Source organism: Thermobia domestica, chromosome 1, assembly GCF_964235325.1.
Source record: "Thermobia domestica chromosome 1, izTheDome1.hap1.1, whole genome shotgun sequence".
Classification (NCBI taxonomy): domain Eukaryota; kingdom Metazoa; phylum Arthropoda; class Insecta; order Zygentoma; family Lepismatidae; genus Thermobia; species Thermobia domestica.
The window spans coordinates 282,108,044-282,124,312 of NC_137454.1; the positions used below are offsets into that span (position 1 = coordinate 282,108,044).

Consider the following 16,269-nt stretch of genomic DNA (forward strand, 5'->3'; position numbering starts at 1 on the left):
AGATTTTGGTACTTGTAATTACAATAAATTCTTGCAATTACATAATTTTAACTAGTGTTGCAAACTTTACCAATGTGTATCACATCTCCAGATCAGTTTGAGATATCAAATTGCTGTAAACTGCATTATGATCTTTACGTCCGTTGAAAACCTTCTATGTTGTTGGATATGATACTCATCCAAGCAGTTATCGAAATAAAATCTTTCTGGAAAAAAAGTCAAATTTTCAATCCCTTACGTGAAGACTAAGGAGCATGGAAGCTTCTCAGTTGCGGCAAGTGACTTGCCAATAATGGCAGAATACCTATGATGACAACTTTGTACCTATTTATTTGAAATAAATCATATCATGATCATAGTATGTAATGTGCTAATGTGCTGTGGATGTGCATGCATCGTCCAAGTTATTATTTATTACTATTATAGAAGCCTAAAACATTTGGATCTTTGAAGGCCCGTGCTGGCCCACCGGGACATGTCCCGGTGCGCCCTCCCAAACATCTCATTATAAATAAAGGTACAACTTTTTTATATATATAGATCTAATAAATTCTTACATTTATTATTGCTAAAGAACTGGTGGTGAATACAGCGCGTTCTTTACATAAGACGCCCTCGCGAACTACATCAAAAATAAACAGTTTTATTTATTCTTCTGTATGGCACAATTTTGTACAATGAATACATACTGTTACTGTTGGTAAAAAACCCATGAAGGTTACAGTGCGCCCTCTATATAAGGCGCCCTTGCGGAACCTCACCAAAGATAAACGGTTTTATTTATTCTTCTGTATGGCATAGTTCTGTACAATGAATGCATACTATTACTGTTGGTAAAGAACCCGTGAAAGGTACAATGCGCCCTTTATGTAAGGCGCCCTTGTGAAACCAAATCAAAGATAAACGGTTTAATTTATTCTGCGGTATGACACAGTTCTATACAATAAATACTTACTGTTACTGTGGGTAAAGAAACCGTGAAGAGTACAGTGCGCCTTTTACGTAAGGCACCCTTGCAAAACAACATCAAAGATAAAAGTTTAATTTATTCTTCTGTATATTGGTGGATCCACGACCACGTGGGGGCAGAGGGGGCGACCGCTCCCCCAAAGGTATTTTACTTCCAGTTTACTTTCGGAAATAAAAATATTGTCTTTTCAATCTGGCCGATCCAATCTGTGTGACAAGCCTAGCAGAGTCTAATCAAAATGTATGGTACTTAATACAGACATATTTGAATTGTGAATACTTCTGTCCCTAGTTCCTTGAGACTGTCACCATAAGCCGCAAACGAGCGAGAATGATTTATTCGTTGAACGAACAGCTGTAGGAAGAAGGAAAGATGGATCACTCTTTGAACTAAAAATGTATATTTTAAAACTATATCCTAGAAAAAAATGATGTGTGATTCAAAACCCGAATCTTCAATTACGTTTACTTTGAATAAAGAGAAATATAGAATATTCAGCGCTCCTTACCGAAAAGCTCTCTGAATCTAAAAGGAGACTTTTCGGTTGGTTGATTGATTGATATGTATTTATGTCGTTTGTCAAAAGCGATGCTTTACAGAACGAGAACTAGAGTTTAAAGTTGGATCTGAACCACTGCAGTGCGTTCTATGTTCACTTACCTTGTATCAAACCACAGAACCTCATGCATCAATTATCAAAGGTATGTCCGCTAGCTACTACATCAACAAAGAACTGTGACTTTTGGGGTTCAACACGGAAACATTCATTGTGACTTTTAATGGCATTTCATCTTTTCTTAGGAAATAATACAAGCTACAAGCTGTTATTGTAATCATATATAAAGAAGTCGTCCTGATCTTCGCACAGGCCAAACCGCTTAAGCTAGAAACTTGAAATTCGGACAGTAGATAAGATTTTCGATCTAAGGTATCACTAAGGAAGGATTTTTGGGAAATTCAAAGAAAGGAAGGGGGAATGGGGTGGGAATTATTTTAATAAGATGATCATCTCTCCGAATCCCTTAAGGTTAGAAAACTGAAATTTTGATTTTGATTTCTCATTTAAAATAATGCGTTTCAACATTTTTTGATACTTCAGTAAAATGGGGAAAAGAGGTGTAAAGAAAAGGGGGCGGGGATTGCAATTATCATAATAAGATATCAATATCTAAGAATCTTTGAAGGTTAGAAACATGGAATTAGATATATGGACTTCTCACTTAAAACAATTCAATACATATTTCAGCGTTTTGTATTATTATTATTATTATTATTATTATTATTATTATTATTATTATTATTATTATTATTATTATTATTATTATTATTATAAGATGCCTATATTTCGGGATTCCTTACGGCTAGAGACATGAAAGTTGCTAATTTGATTATTCATTTAAAATAATGAAACATGTATTTGAGCATTTTTTGCCACTTAACGTACAGTAGAAAGGAAAAAAAAAAATAGGTGAGGGTTGACTAAAATGCCTTGCGAGGTGTTTGAATTTCGTGACAGCGTTTTAGCTCGATTCAGTTATATGTATATGAAAGACACAGAAGGGAGAACGCAAAATATTGTGCCACAATACACGTAGAAGCATTTTCTACATTGTACAGGGCCGTATTCCGAACAAATTGGGGGTCTGGGAGCGAAATCCCACCTAGGTAAAGGCTACTATAATATAATTTTATTGTTGTTGTAGGCATACATGTTTCTAAATGCTGCTTTTAAGAAATGAATTAATAGAGCCAATTTCCAACACCCTCTTCCTCGTCTGGTCTTTTTTTTTTTTTTTTTTTTTTTTACATACTCAATTATACCACTGCAAAAGCAGAGTATTCTGACAAAATACCCTATACGGTGTTTAAAGTCCCCAGTTTGATTCCCGTTGAGGGTACATTTCAACGAAAAATGTGGTTCGGATTCCATTACAATCAATAAGTGCACGTCTCCTTTAGCCGTCATGTCACTACCATAGAACGTTAAGCTCAAGCAACAAATCAAAATACCCTATGTATAGAGGTCTACACTTTTGTAATAGTATCCTATATTTGTCTTCTTGCTCTCTCCTGCTTAAGTTAAAAATTCCTGAATGTACCAGAAATTGAATTCCTTACACATTCATCTTTAAATGCATCAATTGAGTATAGTTGGGAGCTTTTCTTGAGAAATGAACTATTCCATGCACACATAACGTCAAGGCTTATCAATGACTCCCTAACTCCTCGTGAATCCTGGGTTCTATACCAATCATAGAAATGTTTTCTTCATCTTTGATACATCAGAAGATTTTGGTACGACTTATGTAGCCGCAATCTTAATGCGCACTTAAGAAAATGTCAATAATGTTGATAAACTGAAATCATGGTGAAATATTGAGTTTAGCAAAACGAAACGTAACGGAAATCCAACATCTTGCCCTCAGGAAATGTTCTTTCCATAGCGCCATAGATCAAAGATCAGATCAGAGAGACAGTGAAAAAAAAATGTCATGGATAGGGGTCGACGAACGTCAAGGCATTCTATTGGATAATGAAATTGATAGTTATATCAAACTTCATGTTTTCTTGCGATCACTTTAGTGAAACAAAGGGAAGCTATATTTATATACACAGAGGAGATATGGGAGAGGCTCGTGGCAGATAACAGGTGACATATAAATGCAATCGTCAATATAGTACTTTGTGTAAGTACTGTGCAAGACAGTGCATCTGATATATTGTGGTGACTAAGTGTGAAGTGAATTATGATACCGCCACGCCTCCGAAACAGAAGTTCGTATTGAATTTAACTCTAGAGAAAGAATATACTTTCATAATAATAATAATAATAATAATAATAATAATAATAATAATAATAATAATAATAATAATAATAATAATAATCGGGTCACAAAATATAATCTGAGAATCAGGTTTACGCCCCCCCTCCTCTCCAGCCCCGGATTCATATGTGTCCCATTTTTGCAAATTAAAATTCTGGTCACTTTCAGGCTATCTCATCTTCCAGAAAGCGAACCGCACCTCCAAACGATACCTCTGGATCCGCTAGTGCTTCTGTATGGCACAGTTCTATACAATATACATACTGTTATCGTTGGAAAAGAACCCGTCAAGGCACCCTTGCAAAACAACATCAAAGATAAACGGTTTTATTTATTTTTCTGTATGGCTTAGTTCTATAAAATGAATACATGCTGTTACTGTGGGTGAAGAGCCCGTGAAGGGTGCAGTGCGTCCCGCGCATACAGCACCCTGCGAAACACCACGTTAGAGGGAAGTGGTTTTAATTGTCCTTCTGTATATCAGTTCTATATACTAAATTCATATAGTCATTGGCGCAAATCCCGAGAGGATGAGGGGGACATGTCCCCAACCTTGGAACTACGAGGGACTGTCCCCTCAATAATTCGATTTGAAATGTGTTTTTGGGGGAGAAATGTGATGATTTGTGTCCGACTGCCACAAAGGAAAGTGAGATGAAATTGATGTCTCTTGGCTTGTTTCATTTTAAAAAAAGAATCGTATTCTTTCATATTTCAAACTGAACTTCGTATCCTGGCGTATTTACGTCACACCAATCTGTATTAATTCAGCTCCCGTTACTTGGACACAAATTGCAATAAGTGTCAGAAAAGGATATGTGCCTCTCCTCATGCTGGAAAATTGTATCAGCTGTAGATAGGGCATAAATCCCGAGGAAATGGGGAGCCTGCCCCCCAATTTCAATACATTAAATTCGTCTTTAATTATTGTTAGTCTATTTATTTAATTCCTGTAACGATTCCTATAATGCTATTGAGATCATCATCATTTTTCTCAAATAATAGTATTCTTGAGTCATACATAATTTATTTTCTTTCTTCATAGTTTTGGGAAAGTCATTATTTAAGTTATTATAAAATAAGTGTCCTAAAATTTAATGCGGTCTAAGTAGAAGCATACCAATTACAAATATGCATGTATTCAGATTTCAGAATAAGTTCATGGCACTGATTTGTAATACTGATATTTACCACTATTTCATCTACATCGCCTGATATATAATATACATGTTCACCTCAGAAAGCAGATTCATCTGAGTCTCATCTGCCCCTTCGCCACCAAAAAAAGCCTTAAATCTGCCCGTCTCCCAATATTGAAGACAACTGTGCTCCCCCAGTTTCTTTGGGAGCCACCATTGCACCGCCACTGCACTTTATCCGATTGTACACTAATGGAATCTATGACTAACAATAATGGACATTCACTTTTGCCCAATTTCAATCCGACATTTTGTTCTGGAGTATGTCTGTTTTTGCATTTTTCCGAAAATTTTCGGATGGTCATCGCTCCGAGGCACTTCTACACCCAGGTTGGTCTATACTTTTCTTTTTATCTTGGAGACAGGAATTAAATCTTCCAAAAGACACAGACACACACACACACACACACACACACACATATATATATATATATATATATAACGTAATCACGTTTGTATGAGCGCCCTCTTGGTAGACTTGTCCACCGCCCTCATTAGTAAGCCAGCACGGGCCTGGATCTTTGTGGATGTTTGTGATACTGTAGCATCCTTAGTTTGTAACAAAATTTCAGCCTTTTTTTATATTATTCTAAAAGTTACAAGAGTGTAAAGATAAATAGTCCACTAAGTGTGTTCGTGTCACGTTATTTTTTTTATTTTTACTCTAAGAGTGTCAAACACGAGTATCCTCTAAATAAATCTTAGCTACCCCACTCGGGGAGGGGGCTAGAAGATTCAAATGACACCAATGTACAATCACTCACCTCTGTTTCTTTTGTGGCTCCATCTCTGGATCACCCTCGGCCTCAATAATCTCTTCCAGTGACTGCTATCTTGATGTTTCCTGTATAACACCAACGTGTCGTGATCTTAAATGGTACCACAAGCCAGTCGTTGAATTTCGATTGTGGATAATACTTCGACAGTAATTGCATTTTGAAGAAACACCATCATTTTCACGAGTGAAATGTTCCCATATATTCGACTTTCCCATTGTAAATACTTCCCGAAAATATCTCTTCTTGCAGTTATCTTATATAGTTCGAAACAAGCTCTGCGTTGGTAACTGATATAATGAACTCAGTTGGGTATTCCTCATAACGAACTAATGCTTCTCCCACTAGGCCAATAAACATATCAGAAGTGTTGATATCGTAGGACACGTGTCCTTTCTCTAAACAACAATCTTTTATTGTTACCAAAATATTCAGTCACAGCGAATACGAAACCACGTACCGTATCAACAAAGGCGAGTACGAGATAGCTAGCTAAAAGCAGTCTCAAATAGCTATTACGATTAGAACACGCCGCATCAGCGAAATAAGATACTATTCAATTTCAGTCAGGGAGTAAAGCTTATCTGTATGTAATGATGCGTTTTTTTTCTTTTGTTTATAACTTCAATCAAACCAGGCAGGGAAGGAAATGTTGCTCTTTCGCAACTTCAAATTTCTCATCAGTTTCGTTTCGTCCCTTCGTGTTCCATCTCCTTCTGTTTTGATTTTTTTCGTTTTTCGTTTTCCGAATAATTTTTCGTTTTTCGTTTTCCGAAAAATTTTTCGTTTTTCGTTTTACGAAAAATTTTTCGTTTTTCGTTTCCGAAAAATTTTTCGTTTTTCGTTTTCCGAAAAATTTTTCGTTTTTCGTTTTTCGAAAATTTTTTGTTTTTCGTTTTCCGAAAAATTTTTCGTTTTTCGTTTTTCGAAAAATTTTTCGTTTTTCGTTTTCCGAAAAATTTTTCGTTTTTCGTTTTTCGAAAAATTTTTCGTGTTTCGTTTTCGAAAAATCCATTTTTCGAGAAAGTATTTTTCGAAAAAATGTGGCCATCCCTAACTTACCTTTGGCGCGTAGGGACCCTGGTTCGATCCCCGTCCAAGTAAGTTTGTGGTGGACAATATCGTGTCCGTGGGTTTTCTCAGGATATTCCTGTTTCCTTTCACTTTCTCACTCCACCAATTTTTTCATCATCATTTATTTGCCTTAATCATAGTCTCCCTTAGCCTAAAGAGTAAAACCGTGGGACGTTAAACTCAAAAGACTTTAAAGATATATATTTTTGAACATTTCACATTGATCTTAGAGTACACCTCTTGCAAATTAGTCTTTGTTTCTCCGAGTTAGTACAAGTATAATCTTTAACTTACCAAAAGCAAAAGACCCAGATAATAATAATAATAATAATAATAATAATAATAATAATAATAATAATAATAATAATAATAATAATAATAATAATAATAATAATAAAGAATTGCAATCTACTTTCTAGATAGTATTAAAGTCTCAAAACGTAATGAAATATTTTCAGTGTTCCTTTTTTGACGCCTACAAACTGAATTGGTGACTTTGCTTAGAGCAAATTGGCAATATAAAATTTTGTACGTAAATTTTATTTCTTTTCATAAGCTGAACTATAATTTAAAGATTCTCTACGATTTTAAAAAATATATATTAGATTTATTATTGTATTAATAAAACAGAACTGAAGATTAAATATATCTTAATAATATTTATGTAACACTTTCGGCAATGTTACGCCGCCTTCATCAGGCACATTATGAAAGACCAATCCAAGAATAACAAGTTAAACATACACAGAAAGTGAAAAGAGAACACACCCACACTTCCACTTTCTCCTTCATCTTTTACATCCATCTGTTCCTAACTGAAAACTTGTATTCACTTTCACTCTTACTTTTTGGGTCTTTTATGTTGTTTTAAAGCAGTATTTTTTTTTTCATTTATTAAGACTATCAAATTCATTTTTCTTTCAGGGTAAGGTAATTGCTGTAGAATCTGAGGTTATTGCTGTAATTGGTAAATCCGTTTCGTTTGTAGAACATCTAAAGGCCCGGCTAGCATCACGCCCGTCCTTGAGAATAATTTCAGACAGGATCGAAATATTGTGAGGATAATGAATTAAACGTGAATAGAAGTTAAGGGTACAAGGTAAGAGTTTGGGTTTTAAACCATGTACCCACGAGCACAGTTTAGTAACCATAATTTAATTATTATATTTATAAAAAGTTTCAGTACCATACCTAGTTTTAGGTAGTAGGTGAGTAACTAATTAATGTCTTATTCGTTGTCGTAAATAGTGAAGAAGTTAAAAATCGGGCCTACATTTATTTATCATATAGGTCGACAGAGCGGTAAGCGGATTGTGGCCACAATTGGAACATCAAAACATCCCTTGCCAGCAGGGTTACCAACTACAGAATATATTTCAATAATCTGCATCCCAAATAAAATACCATTCACGCATTTTTGTTTGATGGAATGTCGTGTGAAATGTACGAGAACTTGGAAATATTATTCAGTACATTATTAATTTAATAATGTTGTGCAATATTATTTAATACTGTCTTTAGAGGGAATTTGATAAATTTAGTCGGATAACTGGTAATTGACGGACAATTGGACTTTTTGCCAGCAACATTAATTTATAATCCGTAGTTCGCGGAACAACAGTTCTTAGTACTAATAAACGAATCTAGGATTTGAACCCGAGATTTCAGTGATTTTGAAACCAGAATGCTAAATGCTAACTTTTATTTGTTCTCCAAGTACACATACCGAGTACACAAAATACAACTCGATACCAATTACGGACACTAATGAGAATGAGATATCTACTCAGAGTTCACGATCACACGACCCGTTCCGTTTAATCACTCGTGTAGTTTCACACTCTATCACTAGTATGACAATTGTGCGAACCGATTAATCGTACTGGAATTTCGAATGTTTCCACGAAAATATAATAAGGAATTGCCTGGTGTTTCTAGTTCACTGAAATCTGCGGGGAGCATGCATTATCCTCACCACCTGAACATTCCTTTTAAACTCTGCTTCATGTCTTATCTACCCCAGATATCTCATTTGTTTCAGGTAAGGGACCAGAAAGGAACAAAATCAGTCAGCAGTCAAATCACATTAAAATCTGAAAGGCTTACAGAAATGATACACTGCAGTATAACATTACAGTTGCGTTGCACAGAAGCATTTTTCGAACACTACTTCTTATAAAGAAATTAATTCCAATGTAGTATGACAACATATAGCTAGCGCCGTAGTAAATTGTTACGATAACCTTGGCGACAAATATTCGCGAATCCCTGGGCAAGAAAAGTTTGTAACGCCTCCGTTTTTTAAAAATAGTTAATACGAATAATAATAATAATAATATTTTCGAGAAACATGATGTTGATGATACCTTTGTCATCTGGCCTTATAGGAGAATTGCACTGCAATCGTTCCTTGAATTTCTCAACAATCAACACAGCAACATCAAGTTTACCATGGAAATAGAAACAGAGGGCTGCATACCGTTTCTAGACATCCTCATTCGTCGCAAACCTGATGGAAGTCAGGGCTACAGTGATTACAGAAAACCTACGCACACCACAGTGTTTACAGAAAACCCACCCACACTGATCTTTATCTTAATGGATACAGTTTTCACCATAAATCACAGCGCAATACAGCTATCAGCACGCTTGCACTTAGAGCAAAAGCCATCTCGAACCAAGAAAGCTTCTCCAGTGAACTTGTACATCTCAAGAATATCTTACTCCAGATTGGGTACAAGGAAGATGACATTCGATTGGTCCTAAAGAGGACCTTTTCCAGTAAAAGGATCACCACAGAATTTGAAGACCCAGTCAACATCGCAGTTCTGCCCTAGACGGGGAAACTATTTGCAAAAATTGCAAGAATCATGAAGAGACACAACATCAAAACCATACACAGACCGCCATCAATTATCAGAAAACTACTCCGTCCAGTTAAAGACGATTTGGATCTTAAAACACCAGGAGTATACTGCATTCCCTGCGACTGCGGGAAAACTTACATAGGACAAACAGGACGAACAATAGCACGTCGATGCAAGGAACATGAGAGATACATCAAGATGTTTTATCCGGAGAAATCAGCCGTGGCAGAACACAGTATAACGGAAGGACATAGAATTTTATTTTCAGACACTAAAATTATTTGAAAGAGCTCAAACCACTGGAATAGGATAATGAAGGGATAGGATAGGATATTATACAAGTAGTATAATAGAAAAAAATAAAAAAGAAATCGTGCCACCGTGCTTTTTGGCTGAGGGGAAAGGGGAATTGTCAATATCATTACAATGAATTTTTTAAATTGCGGAAGGAGGTGAAACAGGAAATAACAAGGGAGTATAAATTATTTATTTTAGAAACGGAAATTAACATACAGGAAGACCCAAAACAATTTTGGAACTATATTAAGAGTAAAACGCGACATCTCTCTTCTGGACCACTGTTGTACCAGGGACGTAGCCTGAGCAAAAATAATGAGATTGCAAATGCTTTCGCACACCATTTTCAGTCTATATATCGACTAGCGTCGTCAACTGATGATACCGGTAGTAGTCATTCATTTGGTGATAACATTGATAATAATACTATGTTAGGCTCTTTCTTTATACCGGAGATAACCATAGAAGAGACTGAAAGCGCAATCAGAAAATTAAAATCTAATAAATCAATGGGAAATGACAACATTCCTCCATATATTGTTAAAGCATGTACTGATATTTTCAAATATCCTCTAAACATAATATTTAATTTTGGAATAAAAAAACAATGTTTTTCCTGACAAATGGAAGCACTCAATAGTTTGCCCAATTTCAAAATCAGTAAAGAAAAACAATATTGAAAACTTTCGGCCTGTTGCAATTTTACCCGTGTTTGCCAAGATATTTGAAAGTATCCTGTATGTTAGAATACTAAATCACGTGCGCCCTGTAATCTCGGTATATCAACATGGATTCTTACAAAGTAGATCGACAGTTACAAATTTAGGTATTACTACAGACTTTATAGCTTCTTCTTTGGACAACAATGGTCAAGTAGATGTTATATATGATGATTTCAGTAAGGCTTTTGATACCGTACAACATGATGTTTCACTACATAAATTAGCTCTATTTAACTTTAGTCCTGCGATGGTTGACTTCTTTTCCTCTTATTTGCATAACCGTAAACAGTCCGTTATCTATAAAGAATTTTTTTCTAAAGAAATCGACATGATTTCGGGAGTTCCGCAGGGATCGAACTTGGGGTCTCTTCTTTTTTTACTTTTTATCAATGATCTTCAGTGTTGTATTACAAATTCAGAAAAACTACTGTTTGCAGACGATCTCAAAATATATGCCAAAATCAAAACACAAGAAGACTGTTATTTAATACAAGACCTAAATAAGGTAATGAATTGGTGTAAGGTAAACAAACTTCAGATGAATATAGATAAATGTGTGTCTGTAACGTTCAGTAGAAAAGAGTTTCCTTGCGAATATTCGTATTTCATTGGTGGGGCAAATATAAATAAATCGAACTCAGTGAAAGATTTGGGAGTAATATTTGATCATGGGTTAACATTCAACCAACATGTAGCTAAAATAACTAATGAAGCCTACAGGAACCTCGGATTCGTAATTCGAATGAGTAATGAACTTAGAAATGAGATGACGTTGAAGACTCTTTACTTTTCGTATGTTAGGGCTAAATTAGAATATGCATCAGTTATCTGGAATCCATACTTAAAATCTGAATACCAGAAAGTCGAGCAATTACAAAGTAAACTCCTGAGATATTTTACCTACAAAAAGATCGGTCTTTATCCAAAATTTGAACACTATACCAATCTTATTGATAATTTTAAATTCAGGACGTTAGAACAAAGAAGAACACTAACTGACTTAGTTTTTCTCTTTCGACTTCTGCACAATAAAATTGACTGTCCAGCGCTGTTACAAAATCTATTTATTCAAGCCCCGTCCCTCAAAATGCGTGCAAAAAATAACATTCTTTAGCCGGAAAGCAAGAACAAATATACTGTATATGTCACCTACTTGGAGAATTAGTGCTGCTTACAATGCAATAAAATGAAAATGAAATCTTTTGAGTTTTACGTCCCACGGTTATGCCGGTTAGGCTAAAGGAGACGGTGATGATGAGTAATGAATGAAATGGTGGAATGAAGAAAGTGGGAGGAAACGGGAGAACCTCGAGAAAACCCACGCACACGGTGTTTGTCCACCACAAAGTTCACAAGGCGAGGGCTGGGATCGAACCCGGGAGCCCTAGTACCAGAGGTGAACGCTCTACCACTGAGCCACCGCGGCCCCCTACAATGCAATAAGTAAAGAGAATGTGTTTTTGGATATATTCAGTAACAAAGAGGATCACTTCAGGAACCAAGTTTTGGAAATCCTATGATTCATGGCTATTTGTACATTTAATGTATTTTATTTGTCTTGTCGTGTTATTATGTATTTATTTATGTATGTATTTAAACTTATTTATCATCATTACTCTTACTGGTTAACTGGACATAAACACTAATGTTAACCTTCTGTAACTGGAGTTTTATACTCTGTTGAGGGTACAAATACAAATAAATAAATAAATAATCTCTTGCCATACGACAAGAACCCAAGAATATCAACAGAGATACAGGATTTCAACTCAGCCAGACATGGACACCAGACATAAAGAAAGCATATGTGAATACGACCATTAGCGTCAAGCTATAGACCATCCAATCAGAGACATGGGTTCTTACCCCCTCCACTCTTCTCTCCTATATATAGAACACACGACCTGACCTCAGTATAATCGCCCTCAATCAGTTCATAAAACGTCGCCTCTTCGTCGGACTTCATCTGGCTGATATCCCGAGAACATCTCTATGATATTCGCCGCCAGGAAAGCTTCAATTCTTATTTCAGAAGAAAGATTTGTTTGCTCTCATTATTATAATGTTAAAGTAAGCTCAGTGCCTGTCGCCTATGTTAGTGGCCTAATATTACCAGAATAGATTATAAGTTTGTTTCAATCCACCATTGTGAAATGTTTTATGTAAAAAATTCCGAATTCATAGTTGTTTGTATTCACATTGAATCGATGGGTCTTTATAAAATCAGTGTCAAATTGTATTTAGGTTCTTTGGCTTTGTAAGGCCTCTAAAAGCGTGAGGCCCTGGGTCTTTACCCACAGCTTGCGACGCCACTGATACAACAAATGCATCATAACTATTAAATAATAATAATAATAATAATAATAATAATAATAATAATAATAATAATAATAATAATAATAATAATAATAATAATAATAATAATAATAATAATAATAATAAAGTAATTAACAACTTATTTTCAAATGATCATGCTTTGTTTAATATTAGAAAGCACAATTTTTTATTATTTCTGAAATAATCATTGTTTCTGTTGTTCGTATGTCGATCGTTTAATAAAGATAAGATACCGAGCACTAACAACATGTATCATCTACTATTGATACTGCCTCTCCCTCTCGATTACTTTCTGGTTTTGTCTCTACCACGTTTAGTTTCCTAATGTTTTAAGCCATTGGCAACTCTGTAAAATTACCGTCTGCTACCATATAAACAAGCTATAGTAGCAAACTCAGGAAAAGGGAGCCAGCGATTGGTCGCACAATAAATGTGGATAATTTACGATTAGTTTGTCTTAATCTTATAAATCTATCACGCTAATAACTATAAACCATACATTGCTCTCCTCCCTGGTCTAGTACCTGCGCACGTGCCTTTAGAGAGCGAGATAATGGATCGTGGGAGAATATCGAATGCACTGCACTGGTTCAGATCCTACTTTAAAGTATAGATCTCATGCTATATAATCTAACTGCTGATAAAAAGCATAAATACAAATCAACCATCCAATCAATGTAGATTTTTTATATTCTTCTGGAGAAAGAAACAATACACAATAATAAAGATTAAAAAAGTACAAAATGAAGTGATTATATTCATAAAATTATTTCGAATTTTGATGTGCTCTTTCTCTTCGTGACGATGCATGGAAATAAGTTTTCTTTTCTTTCTTTCTATTCTTAACTAATGTTTTTCAAAAGTATCTAGCTTCGTTGTAACCTAAACTGGTTTTATATCTCAGTTTAAATGTTTGTCTCAATGTGAATTGACTGAGTTATTTACCAGCAAGGAAAAGATTGGTATCTATGCTTGATTTCGGGAAAATTCGCATTGTGATTTATTAAGTGGTCACAAAGAACGAACCATATGTATTATAGTAGGATCCAGACTACTACTTGAATTTGTGTTCGAAGCTATACTGTACTATCCATGCGGTTGAAATAAGTAAACATATGCATCACAAAGTCCCTGACGCTACATCCTAGAAGTGTTATTGTGTGCCTGATAGAGCATGTTTCTCTGGGTATGTGTGTGTGGGACATATAGATTTCGAACACTGTTACTTCTGCTTTTCTACATCATATCTCCCTGTTTCTTTCTGCTTCGTTCGTACGTCTATCTCTGAGAACTGTGTATTTATCGGAAATTGAACCTGGGAATACGTAGTTTAACCATTTGGGTACTGAAGCATTAATGTAGTATATCAGATTTAGACAAGTGTTTACCTAGTTTTTGTATTCATTATTAGGTAATATGCAAATTTAAAGTGTGTTATTCTCAGAAAATTACGTCTACTTTGCCTGCCTAATGTTCGTAAACTTATTTTATTTATTTATTTATTATGTATGTATGTATTTATGTATGTCATTTTGATTTCTTGTCAGATTTATTTATTTATTTTTTTAAAGCAGCTTCTATCGCCACAATATTGTTGAGAAGCGATGAGTCATGTTCACCGAGATGATCTCAGTTTCAATATTCCATACGTTTGTGTTAGAATCAGTGGAATTGTTAGAAATATCTGTATGATCTGCACACGCTTTGATGAGAGAATGGAGTCAGTTGGATATCATGTTGTGTATGGATGTGATTAGTTTTTGGCATCCATTTTGATATCTTGCTGTGATCAATTCATGTCGCCGGACTTTTCCAAGCTAGTTTGGAAGTTTGTTAAACAATGCATCTATTTTTTCTTCCAGTTCATATGTAACTAGACATTACTATCAATGAATTTTATTTAGATATTTTAACTTACAATGTAGCCAGCATTCGAAGTGAAAAAAAAAAAAAAAAAAAAAAAGAGGTGGTATGTTTTACTACGATTTTGACTTGATATACCGGCTACCTAAATGTTGAAATGCAGTAAGGGTATGTGGCCTAAAAGATTGCGTTTCTATTTACATAATGACTGAAAACCATTGGAGAGCTTCTGTGTAGTAACGCGGGGGAGGGAGGCATGAAGATTTGATCCCCTCCGACTTTCTGAAAAAAATATCCCTTATGTTGTATTATAGGTGGTAGATAAGGCTACATATAGCCTTAACCTCGACATGTAAAATAAGTCAAAATAAATAAAATAAGTCAAATAGAGAATTATACACGAAAATGCTCACAAACCGAATGAGAATATTAATTTCCTGCGGGAAAACCCCGTCTCCCACTCGACTCTGAGGTTATTCCAAAACAGCCGAAAGGTTCTCTCCCACAGCAGACACCTCCTTAACCCGCCCATGTTCAAAACATGGTATTTATATGCATTAAGGCAAGAAGATCCACACATACAAAACAAAGAAACAATTCAATATGGCACATCAAAATATAAACTAGGTGAACTTCTTTGCAGACACCTCAATATGAAAACAAAAGGTAGGAAAAAGGCAATAAAAATGTCGGTGTTGTCAACTTAGAAATTATTTCTACATAAGAAATAAAACCTTTTACGTGCAAAGCTATTCGTCAATTACAGTGTATAAAAATGGATTTATTAAAGGTGCTTAGCATCCACATTCCAGTGACGGTATGTAAAACATTGGAAACCCAGAGACGGTATGCCTTCATTGCTGGAAAGCCAGAGGCGGTATGGCATACCACCGCATACCGTCTCACTTCGACCACTGATTGTAGCACTATGTTTCATGTACGCATAGAATCTTCAAAGGTCTAATCATGTAATGGGGAAAAAATATGTAACAGTCTTTATCCTCATGTAAATCTTCTCTGATGATCAGCGAAAATAATAATAGAAAATAAACAAGGAAAATAGTGAGCATTTGGCATTAAAGTTATTTAAGAGTATTATCAAAATTATTTTTTGCATTTTGGTACTGAAATGACCTTGCTTGAGGTGAAGAAGGTAAAATTTTAGTTTTCTAATATTTCTTAGTCTGGCTGCACATCAATGAAAAACGTATTATATTATGGTAACCCTAAAATACAAAATCAGCTAATTTTTCTTATATGCATTCAGCTGAGATTATTAAATTAAATGTAATTTAAATTGTAAATTGAAGAAAATTATTTGTATTGTTAAGTGAATAAT

General features: G+C 35.0%; 1 protein-coding gene across 1 annotated transcript in view; it reads right to left on the reverse strand.

The window, feature by feature from the left end:
• LOC145661147 (ARL14 effector protein-like) overlaps positions 1-16,269 on the reverse strand; it is a 103,560-nt gene that overhangs the window by 6,504 nt on the left and 80,787 nt on the right. The window lies entirely within an intron of this gene.